The sequence below is a fragment of the Scyliorhinus torazame genome, chromosome 8, assembly GCF_047496885.1.
Source record: "Scyliorhinus torazame isolate Kashiwa2021f chromosome 8, sScyTor2.1, whole genome shotgun sequence".
Taxonomy (NCBI): Eukaryota; Metazoa; Chordata; class Chondrichthyes; order Carcharhiniformes; family Scyliorhinidae; genus Scyliorhinus; species Scyliorhinus torazame.
Window position 1 is genome coordinate 97,818,942 of NC_092714.1, and position 17,587 is coordinate 97,836,528.

At 52.4% G+C, this 17,587-nt stretch overlaps 1 non-coding gene across 1 annotated transcript; it reads left to right on the forward strand.

Moving 5' to 3' along the window:
- Positions 1-12,565: 12,565 nt before the first annotated feature.
- Positions 12,566-12,681, forward strand: LOC140428929 (U5 spliceosomal RNA). Its single transcript, XR_011948937.1, has one exon. It is a non-coding gene; the product is annotated as a U5 spliceosomal RNA (small nuclear RNA).
- The last annotated feature ends 4,906 nt before the right edge of the window (positions 12,682-17,587 follow it).

Consider the following 17,587-nt stretch of genomic DNA (forward strand, 5'->3'; position numbering starts at 1 on the left):
GTGAACATTATCAGGAGGGGGTGAATATTGTTGATATGGGGTGAACATTATCAGGAGGGGGTGAATATTGTTGGTATGGGGGTGAACATTATCGGGAGGGGGTGAATATTGTTGGTATGGGGTGAACATTATCAGGAGGGGGTGAATATTGTTGATATGGGGTGAACATTATCGGGAGGGGGTGAATATTGTTGGTATGGGGGTGAACATTATCAGGAGGGGGTGAATGTTGTTGGTATGGGGTGAACATTGTCGGTGTTGTCATGGTGTTTGAGTGTTTTGACACTCCAACGGATTTACCTCAAGGTGCACTTTAACCTGCTTGGAAAATCTCAAAGTAAATCTGTGTAAGGAAGCAGCGTAACTTTCGTAACTTGAGGAAGCCAGCGGTTGTAGAACAGAGTATCATATGACTATATACAATATTCTGCTCAAGGCATTTACTCACACCCACTCCAATCCTTGCTGGGAGAACTAATCACATCAGGTCCGACTTTGGGCTGGCTTTTGTGTAAGTCTGTAACGAGCTCCAACTGGGTGTCCTCCACCCCTACCTGGGAAGCATGTACTCCGCGAGTTGTACGTGGAGATCAACAATGGTTTCCCCGCGGTCCTCATGGGGGTTATAACAGTAAATATAGGCCAAACAACCCAAGACATACATGGCCATCTGAGCCTCCTGTTGGAGGGAATCTGGGCATCAGTCTGGGGTGATTAAAGCAGCAATTGCAAGTGTTATGCTCAGATAAGGAGGAGTGAGCTGGATCCCCCTTCTATTCAACCCCCTCAGTTGGTCACAGCAAAGGTTTGCAAATTAATTTTCCCAGAATTGCCTTTTCCAATCCAAATGTAATTATTTGTCAATAAGTAGCCAATCAAACCAGGGGCGTGATTCTCCACTCCCACGCCGAAGTGGCCGCGCCGTCGAGGTTCACGACGGCGCGGAACGGCCCCGGTCCCGACCGATTCAGGCCCTGACAATGGGCCAGTATCGGGGCCGCGTCATCTACCCGCGCCAGGCCTTGTCGCCCGCGTAAAAGCGGCGCCGCAAGGATGATGCGGCCGGCGCCGCATAACGGACGTCATCTGTGCATGCGCGGGTTGGCCGGCGCCAACCTGCGCATGCGTGGTTGCCATCCTGTCCAAATCCGCCCCACAAGAAGATGGGGGACGGATCTTGCGGGGCCGCGGAAGGAAGGAGGTCCTCCTTCAGAGGGGACGGCCCGACGATCGGTGGGCACCGATCGTGGGCCACCCCACATTCCAGGTAAAGCCCGGTGCAGGATCCCCCCTCGCCCCCCCACAGGCTGCCCCCCCAACATTCACGCAGCGCCCACGACTGTAGCGACCAGGGGCGTCATTCTCCGACCCCCCAGAGGGTCGGAGAATGGCCGTTGGCCGCCGTGAATCCCGCCCCCGCCGGTTGCCGAAGTCTCCGAAGGGAGAAAAGCTGGCGGGGCGTTAATGTCGCCGCTGCCGTCGGAGAATGGCACGGGTCTGCGCAAGGCAGCCGATTTTCGGCCTGCCGATATTCTCCCTTCCGGATGGGCCGAAGTCCCGTCGACGTGATGACCGTTCACGTCGACGTAAATTAAACCTCCTTTTCATCGGCGTGACCCTTGGCTCCAGGTTCACGCCGACCAGCGTGGAGGTGAGTGACGGCCTGGGGGGTTGGCTCTGGGCAGGCGATGGCGTGGCCGCAGTCTGAATGCGTGAGGAGAGGTGTGTCTCGGGTTGTGTGTGTGTGTGTGCGGCGGGGGGGGGGTGGTTAGAGTGGGCTGGGCTCTGGGGGAGTGCTGGGAGGGGGTCCGTGCCGGGGAGGGGGATAGGGGGGGGTCCGTGCCGGGGTGGAGGCTGGGGGGGGGTCCGTGCCGGGGAGGGAGATAGGGGGTCCGTGCCGGGGTGGAGGTTGGGGGGAGTCCGTGCCGGGGAGGGGGATGGGGGGGGGTCCGTGCCGGGGATGGGGATGGGGGAGGGTCCGTGCCGGGGAGGGGGATGGGGTGGGGTCCGTGCCGGGGAGAGGGATGGGGGGGGTCCGTGCCGGGGAGGGGGATGGGGGGTCCGTGCCGGGGTGGAGGTTGGGGGGGGTCCGTGCCGGGGAGGTGGATGGGGGGTCCGTGCCCGGGAGGGGGATGCGAGGGCAAGTGAGTTGGTCCACCTGGCCAGGTGCCAGCCTCCAGCAGTTGGACCCATGCGGTCCATGCCACCTGGCTGGGGGGGGGGAGGGATATGGGCAATGATGACATGTCGTCGTTCCCCTCCCCCCCACCAGGCCGTCATGTTTTCCGATCATCCCGCGATGTTGGCCGCCGTGGTGGCAGCCGCTAATGTCTATGTTGCCCTGGATGAGGAGGAGGAGGAGGAGGAGGAGCATGCCAGAGAGGCGGCGCAGGCTGCCGCAGAGGGGCAGGCGGCAGCCGCCCAGGCTGGAGGGACGCCTGACCGACAGGACGAGGAGGGGGAGGAGGACGTCGCGGCCCCACGGCAACGGAGGCACCCGAGGGCGCCCCGTGTGTACCGGCCCCGGCAGTCATACCAGGACCTCACGGACCGGGAATGCAGGAGGAGACTCCGGATGAGGCGGGAAACCGTGGCACACATCTGCCACCTGCTGGCACACCTGTCACCGCGTGGCACTAGCGGGGGACACCCTCTCCCCGTGTCCGTCAAGGTTACGGTGGCCCTGAATTTTTATGCAACGGGGTCATTCCAGGCACCGAGTGGGGACCTGTCCGGCATATCGCAGACATCGGTGCATCGGTGCATCCGGGCAGTGACAGATGCCCTATATGCCATGGCGCACCGCTACATCCGCTTCCCCGTGGACCGGGCCAGCCAAGATGCCCGGGCCGTGGGCTTCTCTGCCGTGGCTGGGTTCCCCATGGTCCAGGGCACGATCGATGGGATGCACGTCGCCGTGCGGCCGCCTGCAGATAACAGGGCCGTGTTCACCAATAGGAAGGAGACCTATTCGATGAACACACAGGTGGTCTGCGACCACCGCATGAATATCCTGCACGTCTGCGCCCGTTACCCAGGCAGTGTACACGACTCATACGTGTTGTCGCGGTCATCCATCCCCGGCATGTACGAGGGATGCCATCCCCGGCTGAGGTGCTGGTTGCTGGGCGACAGGGGCTACCCATTGCGATCGTGGCTGATGACGCCTATACGGAGGCCACGCAATGAGGCAGAGAACCGCTACAATGATGCCCATGTAGCGACAAGGGGAGTGATAGAGTGGTGCTTTGGCGTGCTGAAGATGCGTTTCAGGTGCCTGGACCTCTCTGGGGGCGCCCTCCAGTATCGGTCAGATAGGGTCGGCCGCATCATTGTGGTGTGCTGCGTCCTGCACAACATAGCCCAACAGAGGGGCGATGTGCCGCAGGCAGAGGAGGGCGGAGTGGAGGAGCAGCAGGAAGAGGCGCAGTCCTCCCCAGATGAGGGGGATGGGGGTAATGGTCAGGGCAGATGGGGTAGACACAGGCGGGTGGCTGTCCACCGTTACCGGCTGGCCCAGCGGGCACGGGACAGACTGATAGCCGCCCGCTTCACTGACTATATGGGCGTGGGAATCGGGTAGTATGGCCACAGACCGCACACCATGGCAATAGCCGACCACCCACAACCCCCACCCATCCACCCACCCAGCACCCTCACCCCCCTCCCCAACCCCACCCACCCCACCCGCATGCACACCACCCCCCACCCCCCACCCCCCATTGCCGATCCACCTGCGGCACAACGGGCCGGGCTCACACAGTTGCGGGTGGACGCGTGTCTATTGCAGGCCATGGAGGATGATGACAACCCGCCCTGCGGTGAGCTCCTGGCTCTACATCGTTGGACTATGTCTGACCCATGGCCACAGTACCACCATCCACCCGGACCATCCCTGCATGCGGCTGTGACACTGCAGCGCAAGGTCCCGTCCTCTGCCCGGGGGATGTTGATGGCGGCCCAGGGGGAAGGGGGCAGACTCACCTGGGGCTGAGGTAAGACCACCCCTCACACACACACTTGCGCTCAACGTACATGACACCCCCCGCACGCTTTGGACAGAGCACAAAGGCAGCTTCTGTAGGTGTAACATTGACTTTAATAACCAAAGGAGTTCATGCACGTGCCCTAGCCCCTAAAACTCATCTGTGCCCTGCACCCGTGCCAACTTACTCAGTGTCTAATTGTTTGGCCTTACGGGCCCTTTGACTACGTCTACGTTGTTCCCCAGACGGTACAGCAGAACTGGAGGTGGACTCCTGTGATTCCTGCCCTCTGACACTGGATCCCTTTGGCGGCCGTTTCCTGGGGCGTCCTGGCCTAGATGGGCCAGGCTGCGGCCCGGGCGACTGGGATGGCAAGCTGCCAGCCTGTCCTGCCCGTTGCCCACCCGATGCACCTGGGACGGAAGGGGGGGAGTCCGAGGTGTCGCGGTGCACCGGGACCTCCCCTACAGGGGGAGCCGGGACGGACCACACCACCTCCTCCTCCCTCGGGTGCCCGATGACCCCCAGGCCTCTACATGGGTGGGGGATGCGAACGGACTGGCCATCCGACGCCCCCCGACATCTGGCGCTGCCAGTCCTGGAGGCCCGTGCTGGTATCGACAGGGGTCTGCAGGTTTGCAGCCATGGAGCCCAGGGTGTTGGCAAACCCTGTCTGTGACAGTGCGACGCCGGCTCGCACATGGCCCCTGGCGCCGATGCCCTCAGCGATGGCCTGCAGAGACTGGGCCATGGCCTGCTGAGACTGGGCCATGGCCTGCACAGACTGGGCTATGGCGTTGAGCGCCTCTGCCATCTGGCGCTGGCACTGGCTCATGGCCTCCTGTGAGAGGGCAGCCATGTCCTGGGCCACAGACGCCGCCTGCACGGAAAGTCCCAGGCCTCGCAAAGCGTTCCCATGTCTGACACCGTCGCACCCATTGCCTCCACCGCGGACGCCACCCGTGCGGTGTCAGCCTGGGTGGCACGCATGACCGGCACCACTCCCAGCTCCTGGACGCGATGGACTCCTCCACCTGCGACTGCACCCGCCGCAAGCCGCCCGTCACCCTCTTCGCTCGTCTCCGGGTCGGTGGTTGCATCGGATCTATGTGTGGGTGTGGTAACTCCAGGAACCCGGGATCCATCTGGGCGGCAGATGTTCGCTTGGGCTGGGCTGCCCTCCGACTGCCTGGCCCCTCTGCTGCTCCTACCTCCACTTGCTGTACTGGGACGGCTGTGTTGTGCGCACCAGTGAGTGTACCAGATGCCTCATCACTAAAGTGCCCAACCGAGGTGAGTGTTTCTGCGATGGTGGAGGGTGTTGGTGACAGCAGTGGCGTTGTGTCGTGCTCTTCGTCCCACTCTGAGTCCATGGCACTTTGGGGTGGTGGTTCGTCTCCACCCATCCACTCTGAGTCACTGTCCGGTATTTCGTCTTCCTGGGTAGTGCTGTCCCGGGTAGGGGTGTCCTGAGCAGTGCTGTCCTGGGTAGTAGTGTCCTGGGTAGTGGTGTCCTGGCTCGGATGTGACGGGGGCCTGTGGCTGCCCCCCTCGTCGCTGGGTGGTCGCTCCCGCACGTGACGGGGGTGTCGTCTCCCTGTTGCTCCAGGTCTCTCCGTCTCCCGTGGTGTGCGAGGGGCATCCTGCGGGCGTCGCATGCTGGAGAGTCCGGGTCTCTCCGTCTCCCGTGGTGTGCGAGGGGCATCCTGCGGGCGTCGCATGCTGGAGGGTCCGGGTCTCTCCGTCTCCCGTGGTGTGCGAGGGGCATCCTGCGGGCGTCGCATGCTGGAGGGTCCGGGTCTCTCCGTCTCCCGTGGTGTGCGAGGGGCATCCTGCGGGCGTCGCATGCTGGAGGGTGCGGGTCTCTCCGTCTCCCGTGGCCTCCGAGGGGCATCCTGCGGGCGTCGCATGCTGGAGGGTCCGTGTCTCTCCGTCTCCCTTGGCCTCCGAGGGGCATCCTGCGGGCGGTCTGCATCTGCGAGGATGGGTGCCTGGACGTTTGGTCCTGCGATACACAATGAAGCATGCATGGTTAGACATCAGGCAGTGATCAGGTAATATGGGGGAGGGGGATATAGGGGAGGGGGGATATGGGGACGGGCTGTCGGTGGCTCACTTGCTACTACGCCCCCGACCTCTGCATCAGCAACCTCCCGGTCGTCAGGTCCGCCAGCCAGTTCCAGGGCCCTTTCCTCGTGTTCGGTCAGTGGCCTCTCATCAGCGGGGCCTCCTCCAGTCCTCACATGCTCCCTATTGTTGTGTGCACGCTTATCCTGTGGGGGCGGGGGTGGCAGGGGTAAAAGGCAACACTGTTAGGCAGGTATATGAATGCACGCCATCGGTTGCGCGTGCATTGCAGAGGTTAAGGTTAGGGCTGGATTCACTTGGGGATATGGGGGATATGGGGGAGGGGGGATATGGGGGAGGGGGGATATGGGGGAGGGGGGTTTATGGGGAAGGGGGGATATGGGGGAGGGGAGATATGGGGGAGTGGGGTATATGGGGAAGGGGGGATATGGGGGAGGGGGGATATGGGGGAAGGGGGGATATGGGGAGGGGGGATATGGGGGAGGGGGGATATGGGGAGGGGGATATGGGGGAAGGGGGGATATGGGGGAGGGGGGGATATGGGGGAAGGGGGGATATGGGGGAGGGGGGATATGGGGAAGGGGAGATATGGGGGAGGGGGGATATGGGGGAAGGGGGGATATGGGGGAGGGGGGATATGGGGGAGGGGGGGATATGGGGAGGGGGGATATGGGGAGGCTCACCCAGCCTGCTCTGACGAGGTCGTTCACCTTCTTGTGGCACTGGGTGCCTGTCCGTGGTGTCAAGGCCGCAGCGGTGACGTCCTCTGCCACTTCCCTCCACAGACGCCGGCTGTGGCGTGGGGCAACTCTGCGGCCGTGCCCGGGATACAGGGCGTCCCTCCTCTGCTCCACCGCGTCCAGGAGCGCCTCCACATCCCGTGACTCGAACCTCGGGGCTGAGCGGCGGCCAGCCATCCAGTCGGGTGTTGCGGTCGGGTATTCCGGTCGGGTGGGGGGGAGCAGCGCGGCCTTATGAGCCGTCACGCCGTGCGGCGCGTATGACGCTGCACGGCGTGAACCACTGCGCAAGCGCGGATCCCGTTACGTCGCTGCTAGCCCATTTCGGGCCGGAGACTTTCGACCCATTTTTCCGACGTGACGCAAGTCGGATTTGCGCCGTTTTTTGCGCCGATCGGCGGACTTTCCGCCGATAACGGAGAATTTCGCCCCAGGTGTGGACGGCGCTGGGGGGAACCCGCCATTTTGGCCTGGCCGCTCGGCCCATCCGGGCCTCAGAATAGCGGGGGTGCCGGAGAATCGCCATTTTGGGTAACTCCGGCGATTCTCCGGCCTGTGGCCCGCGAAACTCGACCGGGCCGTTCCCGCTGCTTGGGAGAATCGCGGGAGGGTGTCGGACCGGCGTCCCCGGAAATTTCGGCGGCCCAGGCGATTCTCCCAACCGGCGTGGGAGTGGAGAATCGTGGCGCCCCAGGTTTTCCTGAGTCAAAGAAAGAGTAGGTCTATTTCTTACTAAACCTGAGGAAAAATAATAAGGCTGCAACAACACTCACACTCAGATATCAGTAGTAAGAAAGTTTGAATCAAATCAAAAGTTAAAAGGATAAACAATTAAGTCCTTTGCTTGTCTTTGAGGCATTGTTTGTTGAATTGTGTGGCCATATGAAGTTAATTGGTTTCCTGATGAATTCTAGAGTTAACTTTGCTTAGGTCTGCACTTTTTTGAAGACCTTCCAGAGAAAAATAGAGAGGGAGTAAAAGAGAGAGAGGGGAGAGAGTGAGGTAGAGAGAGAGAGAGAGAGAGATCCTTCTTGTGCTTTTCCAGCAATGATTTAGATGATTGTCCTGTTTCTTTTCCACCTGCTTTCTTTTTTCTCTGCTTGGCAGGAGAGGTTTTCCCAACTCCTCTCTGTGTATTCCCAGAAGGGTATTTGGTTAGCATCTCTTGCATTCATTGTTGTAAACCAAATAGTCTCACGTTCTGATGTTTTTGATCTCCAAAACCTTTGACACATTTCAAGATATAAATCAACAGGAAATTGAGGTTATTTTGTACTCCTGAATATCTGATGAGTAACTGGTTATTTCTCAGTTCTGACTGTCTCGATAGAACTAGAGCTGCTCAAATTCCATCACTTTGCACTTCTAATGCCTTCATTTCAAGAGTGTCACTGTTTGAAGTGGGTTTTGACACCCCCCTCACCTCGGTGTGAATTCCATTACAGCTCTGCAGTGTAATTCACATAGACTTTCCAGGGAAGTGGTCAACTTTACAGTATCAGCCATCAGGTTACTCATGGTAGCCATTTTATGATCAGTATCTTGACATGTATTTTTTTTTAAAGAGGTCTTCTTTAAACAGTTTAATATGTCTGTGATTAGCTGGTGAAGTTGTAGACAGTCTCACTCAGTTACGTTGTGACAGAAGTGTAAAATTTCCCTTTGTAGGTACTGTGCATATGCACGTATCAGGATCCTCAGTTTCCCGAGGCTTATTAGCAACTTACATTAGGTTGTTTGCTACTCCCTACATTGGAAGATCCGGGCATTGCCTTGCTCTTTCAGATATGTTGACATTGATATAGTTGTTTAATTTAATTTTTCTTGATATTGAATATTTTTACATTTTTATTCATCATCATATTTCCCTTTGAGTGTATTGCTCACATCAAGCTTAATGAAAGATATCATACATAAGGTAACTATTTGAGTCTCCCTTGAGTTATTTGAGTAGCTGATGGAGAAGGGAAAATGGGAATATTACGAGTGAGAACAAATTGCAAATAAAGCCTTGCTCAAAGACAAGCTGTCAAAATGACAGATGGGCTGAAGTGGGTATGGCAGTACAGTTAGAAATGGGGGAACAAGAGGAAGGCCCATATGCTGTCCAGTCTTGATTGTCAAGCAATGATGAAAGTTAATGCCAAAAAAACAGAAACAGGAACAAGGAAGCCAGGAAATGTCTTGCACCGCAGGAGTTATTCACAATGATCACCTCTTGGCAGATTAACATTCAGGTCATAAAGCAAGCGTGGGTGTCCAAAGTAAATGCACATGAACTGCAATTTGTATCAAAGGGCAAACACTTGAAATTCATCAAGATTTTCATTATCATTTCAGAATTTTGCCTCTTTGGGAACAGATGAAGAAAATAGAAACAAAGCAGCACCATAATCTACAACATCTGCAGACAAGACAATCACCTTGAAAATCATCTGAGCACATTCATTCTTTCTGTTTTAATGAAATCAAACAGCGGCTGAGAGATAGGAAAGAATAAAGTTATGGCTTATAATCCTGGGTTACTGCATTGTATTTTCAAACATGATGCTAAAATTATATAAACAATTTCTCCTTGTGCATATATATAAAATGCTAATAAAAATTAATTTGCTAAATACTTTCTGTTATGGGGTTAATCTGAGGGTGCCTGTAAACTGTAACTCTGATGGCCCGTAACATCTGGCTAGCAGTGGAAAGCCACGGGCCACCGATTCTGAAATAGCAAAATACACACTTACCTGTACTTGGATATCGCGGTGAACCTTCCTCTCAGTGCGGCAGCCTGGGGCCTCCAGTGCAATAGTTTGCGCAGGCTCCAGCATGGCGCAGTAGGAGTGCAGCCCCAAACTCTTAGGATGGGGCCCATTGAGGGCAGACATTTAAACTGCAAATTTATATTCAAGACAACAGGCAACATATTTAACAAGTGTTTCAACGGTGTGTAGACGTTTCCTTAACAGTTTATTTTTTACTCTTTCTTTTATACAAGTATTACTGTTGTAACTGGTTCTTTGAAAGTAATTTTCAATTTCATCTTTTTATGGTTAAAGGTGATTATTTATGAGTGGACATAGGTTTGGTCATTTTTTTAAATCTGTGAAACTATTTAAATCTGCAGTATATTATCATATAATTTTTCATGTGGCATGCTTAAATGTGTTCATATGATTTAATTTAGATTATGATCAAAAGATTTTAAAAGCACCCAGGGCTTTTTGCTGTCACTGTCCTTGTAACATCTGATTTTTTAAAATTAATGTTTATAGAATCACCGCAGTGCAGAAGAAAACCATTCGGCCCATCAAATCTGCACCGATGTTCCAAAAGGGCACCCTACACAGGCACCCCCCCTCCCCCTTATCCCCGTAACCCCACCTCACCTTTGCACATTAAGGGGCAATTTAACAAGGCAAATCCACCGAATCTGCACATCTTTGGACTGTGGGAGGAAACAGAAGCACCTGGAGGAAACGGTGGCAGCACAATGGCACAGTGCCAAGCATTGATGCCTCACAGTGCCAGGGACCCAGGTTCAATTCTGGCCTTGGGTGTCTTTGTGTCACGTTCTCCCCGTGTCTGCATGTGTTTCCTCCGGGTGCTTCAGTTTCCTCTAAAGTCCAAAGAAGTGCAGGTTAGGTGGACTGGCCATGCTAAATTGATCCTTAATGTCCAGGGATGGACAGGTTAGGCTCAGGGGAAAGGGTGGGGTGTGGGCCTTGGCAGGGTGCTCTTTCAGTGGGTTGGTGCAGACCCAGTGGGCTGAATGGCCTCCTTCTGCTCTGTAGGAATTCTATGGTTCTCCTCTGTGGTTCCAGGAAACCCATGCAGACACAGGGAGAATGTGCAAACACCACACAGTCACCCAAGGTCTGAATTGAACACGGGTCCCTGGTGTTGTGAGACAGCAGTGCTAACCAGTGTGCCACCGTGTTACCCATGTTGTTATGTTTCTGTCTTGTTTACTTCAATTATTGTATTCATTTATAATTATTTCATAATTAAATGTTGTGTTTTGATGTTTCTGTAGACATTTGTAGAAGCTTGTAAAATTTAGTGGAAAACATTTATTAACAAAAATAATTTTATATGTACAAAACGTTGAAAGCAGTTAACCTTTAACTTAACATTTAATCAGCTGAACAATGGACATAAATTGACTTCAACTTTTACGGATTTCTTGCAATAAAATACATTTTCTCACTTAAACACAACAGTCAATAAAATATATGTTTCCACATAAACATAATGGTTCTGTTGATTGGTAAAGGGGAGGGGAGGGAAGAAAGGACGAGAGGAGGGGAGGGAAGGGGGAGGGAGGGTGGGTTTTGACATATCAATTGTTAATTTTACAAGGTCAATGCTAGGGGATCTCAAATGGCCCTTGCGTCACTTGGCAGAGATGGTGCCTGACTCTTCTCTCATGATCTCTGCACATATACCTAAGCCTCAAAACAAGTTCAAGGGCTTTAAGAAGCAAAGCTATAGGTGTGATGCCCCGGCTGAGGAAAACCATGACTACAGATTTTGAATCTGTACCAGATTCTGTAATACCTGTCAGAGAGATAGTTCACATTAGCTTGCAGGAGACTTCCATACTTCAACTAAGACATTAAACTTTGTGAAAGCATTCAAAGTAATCTGTGGCTTGTTAGGATGCACATTACATCAGGGAGCCTCTTAAACAACACAGCTTAAAATACATTGCAAAATCCAAATGTGAAGGTAAAGTCGGCATAGTTCTGATGACCATAGGTTGCTTTCCCCTTTGAGGGGGAGAGCTGACTGGTGGTGATTTAACCTGAGGATCACCGCATCTCAGACAAGGGCCAAGATTGAGAAGATGGGCCTTCATGAATAACCTCAGCCGGTACAGGAATTGAACCCGTGTTTCTGGCCTTGCTCTGCATAGCTAAGTGAGCTAAATCAACCCCCGGTTGTCCAAATGTACTTTAGCTCTGAATCAGATGGCAGGACAGCGTGCTAACATTAGTGTTGTTAAAGGAGTCAATAGCACCAGTATCGAGGCCATGGTCATCCAAAACCAACTCCGCTAGGCCGCTCATATGCTTAAGATGTCAGAGCCCCAACTGTCAAAGCTAATTATCTTCACCCAGCTCAGGGAAGGATCCCGAAAAAGGGGATGCCAAAGGAAGCTCTTCAAAGACACCTTGAAGTCTTACCTCAAGAAAGGGACCATCGATGTCAATGCCTTGGAGACCTCTGCTCAGAAGAGACCTACTTGGAGTAACCTCTTGATTGAAGGAACGTAATTCCTCAAGAGCACCCGATGGCAAGAGAAAGTCTGGAAAAGGAGCCTGAGAAAAGACTACCCGCGACCTAGCGTTGAACAGCTGATGCCACCTTTTGGAAACTCCTGTCAAGTGAGTGATTGAAGATGTGACTCTGAGATCGGGCTCATAAGCCATGCAACGACCCACGGAACTCATGACCAATAACACTGAGTATCGTAGGAGGACAATCGTACCCATTAGTGAGTGATCACCACATTCTATCCATTATATTTCCTTTAATGAAATAACATCCTCATGACAAACCAAAGTTTTTTTTAAAAATTCTTCCACTTTCTGTGACTCCAAACTCACTTTACACAGTAAAGTACCTTTTTAATGGAATTAACAGCCTCACGACAAACAAAAGTTTAATAAAATAAAAATATATCTTCCTTTCACTTTATTTGCGTTTTAAACAATATTTATCAATGCTATGTACCAATAATATAAAACAAGTACACTCTGGTTTCTCTTCGGATCGCATAAATCTTTTGCCTTTTACTAAAACTTCTCATGGGGAGGAGCAGTCGGAGATTTTTTTAATACAAATTTGGAATACCCAATAATTGTTTTCCAATTAAGGGGCAATTTAGTGTGGCCAATCCACCTAACCTGTGAGTTTTTGCGTTGTGGAGGTGAGACCCACGCAGACACGGGGAGAATGTGCACACTCCACACAGGCAGTAACCCGGGGCCGGGATCGAACCAGGGTCCTCAGCGCCATATGCAGCAGTGCTAACCACTGCGCCGCCGTTCTGCCCAAGCAGTCGGAGTTTTAATAAATGTTTTAATCCCCTACTTTTGGTGGGCCTTAGAAAAACCTAATAATATAAAACATAAATTGACCAAATAAGCATCTCCCGATGTCTCCTGCCAGTGCTGGATGATCCCAGACTGAGAAATAAAAGGGCAAATAAAATGATATAAAAACTTACCTAACATCGGGGCAAGTCGACCAAGTTAGCACTGTCCATGTAACCTACATTCAGCAGCTCCAGCGCAGCACTTTACTCAATCTGTCAAACAAAAGAGTGCTGGGTGTTTGAAGACTGCATGCTTCCGGCACACATGACCATGCGTCCGCACAACCAGGTTGTTGCGCCGCACATATGCGGCAGTCCAACGACTTAGGTTGGGGATTGTACAGGGAGTTACGGGCCAATGTCTTCCATTATTCCTGGAATGGCAGTATTGAAAAATGCTAGCTTTATTAAGTTCCGTTTTTGGTGCAAGATGTTGTGAGCCACAAGTTTTGGCACTATCACAAAGAAATACGAAACATAAATAATATGAACAGCCTCAGCCTCAGAGCCTGCTCTGCCATTCATGATCATCGCTGGTCATCCAACTAAATAACATGTTCCCTCTTTTCCCCAATATCCTTTGATCCATTTAGCCCGAGAGCTATATCTAGTTCCTTCTTGGAAACACACAGGGTGGGGTTCTCCGTCAGCCGATGCCAAAAACAGGAAACGCGATTGGGCGGACAATTGGTTTTGACACAAAATCATGGCAGAAGCCGGCTTCATGCCAAATTGCAATTCTCCGGTGCCTCGATGGCCACATTTAGAGTAAACGCCGTTTTGATATCATTAGCGGGCCGGATCCGTTATTTTCCGTGGCCTCTGCAATTCCCGCCTTCACTGGGGAGAATTGCCAGCAGTGAGGTTCACTTGTGCTTTCAGACATCTGGAAACAGGCACTGTGGGTGATGAGGGAGAGAGTGGAGGTAGGACACTGAGAAGCACGACTGTGGGCTGCCGGTCCTGACACTGGTCGGGCTGGCTGGAGTGGTGGGGGGGGGACCCCAGAGATGGAGGTGGGGGGTGGGGTCAAGGTGACTCCCCATGGGACTAGCGCGGTGTCCAGGCAGGGACTGCCATTGCTACGGCCTGCAAGTTAGCCATCTTGTTGCGCACCCCACTGTCCAACCACCTGGCCCACAGTTCAGCAGAGTGCCATTGGCCGTCTCGATGCCCCCAACTCATCAACCAAGCACCCCAGCCCCTACCTTCCACCCCACCACCCCTGAAGCCCAGCCTCCACCCCTGCACCCCACCCTACGCCATACCACTCCCTTCCAACTGGCCACCATTCACCGGCAGGGCATCACGCCGCCCGCCCAAGGGCAATATCCACAGTAGCCCCTAAAGGGGGTGCTGGAAGGGGGCCGTGGAGCACACCAGTGGCAACTGCAGTGCCAGCCAACAGTACACCTGACCAGAGGCCCCCAGGGGGCTGGGAACTGACGGGGCCAGGGGTGTGGAGATGGGAGCGGGGAGGGACATGCAAGGGCATCATGTAGCCTGTTGGACCTGCTTGGGCATGGGGGTTTGCATCATGCTAACATGTCAGCCTTACACCCCCTGCAAACATTGGATATTGGAATTCAACCAGCACTGGTTGCCTTCCTGCTAGTCGCCGCAGCCCTGGGGGATGCACTGCGGCTGTACGAGCTGCAGCTGCTCGAGGAGTAGGAAGCTGCAGCAGCGGAGCCTGCCCAAAGGAACAGGAGGCAGCCACTGAGGATGGAGAGCTGGCAACCCAACAGGCCGAGGAGGAGGAGGTGCAAAGAAGGCGTCACATGAGGCTTCGACTGTTATTTGAGGACCTGCCAGAGCGGGCATGCCGGTGATGACTCCAGCTAATCAGGGGGACAGGGCGACATATCTGCTGGACCATGGCACTCCTGGCATCACAGGGGAGGACACCCGCTCTCGGTGGCCGTCAAGGTGACCGTCGCCCTGAATTTATTGTCACAGGGTCCTTCCAGATGCCGAGTGGAGACTTGTCCAGAATCTCATAGAGCTCGGTGCACAGGTGCTGCCATCTTATTGGCTGAGATGGTGTTTGGGGAGTGAAGTGTGTATATGCAGTTGCGGCTTGTCAGCCTCATGAGTCTCAATTCTGGAACCATTGAATCCGGCAGCGTTTCCTGTTGGAATCGATTGTATTCCACATGGCTCCGGTGCTCGCCCTTTAATGGTCATTGAATTGGTCCAAGTGTAGCGCCAATTTTGCTTTAGTGGAACTCCACTAATCCTCCCCGGGCTTCAACACTCAGGAATGGAGAATCCGACTGATTACATTTTGCTTCCTCATCTAAATCATTCATGTACGTTGTGAATGGCTGGGGACCTAGCACTAATCTTGCAGTACCCCACTAGTCACTGCCTGCCACTTGGGAAAAAAACTGTTAATTCCGACTCTTTGTTTCCTATCAGCCAACCCAGTTTTCTATCCATTTCAATCAACGACCCCCAATCCCATGTTCTTTAATTTTACATGCTAATCTCTTATGTGTGAATTTGTCGAAAGCCTTCTGAAAGTCCAATATTGATTGGATTAGTTCCTCCCTCTCACTAAACCCTGTGTTCCCCCACATTTCTGGTACATTAATTGTGTCCTCTTTTGTGAAGACAGAACCAAAGTATGTATTTAGTTGGTCAGCCATTTTTTTGTTACCCATTTGGAATTCCCCTGTTTCGGTCATGTGTACCGAATTACAGTGAAAAATATTGTTCTGCATACAGTCCAGACAGATTGTTTCACACATGAAAAAGCATAGGACATACAATAAAAACACAAGGTAAATACATAGGCACAGACATTCGGTGAAGCATACGGAGTGTAGTACTACTCAGTAGAGAAGATGTGTGAAGAGATCAGTTCAGTCCATAAGAAGGTCATTCAGGAGTCTGGTAACAGTGGCAAGAAGCCAAGAGGTTGCCATACCAGGCTGTGATGCAGCCAGATAGGATGCTTTCTAAGGTGCACCTGGTAAGAGTCAATGTGGATATGCCGTATTTTCTTAGTTTCCTGAGGAAGTATAGGCACTCTTGTGCTTTCTTGGTCGCAGCATCGACATGGATGGAGCAGGACAAATTGTTGATGATGTCCACACCTAGGAATTTGAAGCTGTCAACCATCCTCACCATCGATGCAGACAAGGGTTGCACGATACTTTCCTTTCTGAAGTCAATGACCAGCTTTCTGTCTGTAAGCGACCTACATTTGTCTTAAGTAATAATTTTTTTTCTTGACATTCCTATAGAAATTTTGACAATCTGTTTTTATAATCCTTGCAAGCTTACTCTCATGCTCTATTTTCCCCTTCTTAATCAACCCCTCTGTCCTACTTTGCAGAGTTCTAAACTTCTCCCAATCCTCAGGTCTGCTGTTTTTTTCTGGCCAATTTGTATGCCTTTCTTGGATCTAATACTATCTCTAATTTCCCTTGTAAGCCATAGTTTGCTACCTTTTCCGTTTTATTTTTGCACCAGTCAGAAATGAACAATTGTTGCACTTTACCCTGCGCTCCTTGAATATTTGCCCTTGGCTATCCACAAGTATCCCTTTACGTAACATTCCCCAATCCACCAGAGCCAACTTGTGCCTCATCCCTTAGTAGTTTCCTTTATTTAGATTCAGGACCCGAGCCTCAGAATCAACTACATCACTCTCCATCTTGATGAAGAACTCTATCAGTTACTTTAATGGTAGTTTCAACGGTATGGGCATCGTTTTGCTACCAAAATTGTGCTTGTGCCAGGCAAGCAGACTTCCATCATTGTCCAAGCTGGACTCTTGGCATCAAGAGATTGTCACAGAAATATGGAATGTCACCTGGTGTACTGCTGATTTAATGCCAATGCTATCATTTTTGATTCACTGCTCCAGCAACACCCTCTTTTAGCATGTGCAACAGAACATGCATTTAACATCAGGATGGATCCATTGTGCCCCATACCACAAACCAGCACTATTTTAAAGGGATCATCAACAACTTGCAGAGTAATTTTGATCAATCTTTAATGCTTTGTTTGAGTTTGTTAAAGAGTTTGGTGACCTGAAGTGTTGGCTAAAGCTGTTGACGTTGACAGGGAATGGAGCTGTATGTGTAGAAGATCTTTCCAATGTGGTCTCCTTAATGTCTGCAAAGATTCTGGTCAGACCATTCAGTCATGGGTTTCATAGTTCCAAACACTGTTGGAGTTCAGCATGAGAGGGTATAGTGTAGAGGTAGCAAAGAAGAGCACAAGCTACTCAACGAGGATGGAAGAGAAGGAGGGATGGACCCGGAAAAGGTACACATCAGGAGATCTTATCTATCTCGGACTTTCCAGAAGCACGTCTCTCACTTTTACCTAAATCAAGATCAGAAGATGCTGACAGGTCTCTGCTGCCTCTTCCAAGCCGACTTGTAACTTGTGAGTTGGGCAAGGATTGTGCTATCAGTGGCTTTGCCAATGAATGTGGTCATGTATTTTTCTGCATTGGGATCCTTCCAGGCTGGAGCAGGCGATGGGTGGCACGGTAGCACAGTGGTTAGCACTATTGCTTCACAGTGCCAGGGTGCCAGGTTCGATTCTGGCTTAGGTCACTGTCTGTGAGGTGTCTACACGTTCTTCCCGTGTCTGCGTGGGTTTGCTCCGGTTTCCTCCCACAAGTCCCGAAAGACGCGTTATTAGGTAATTCG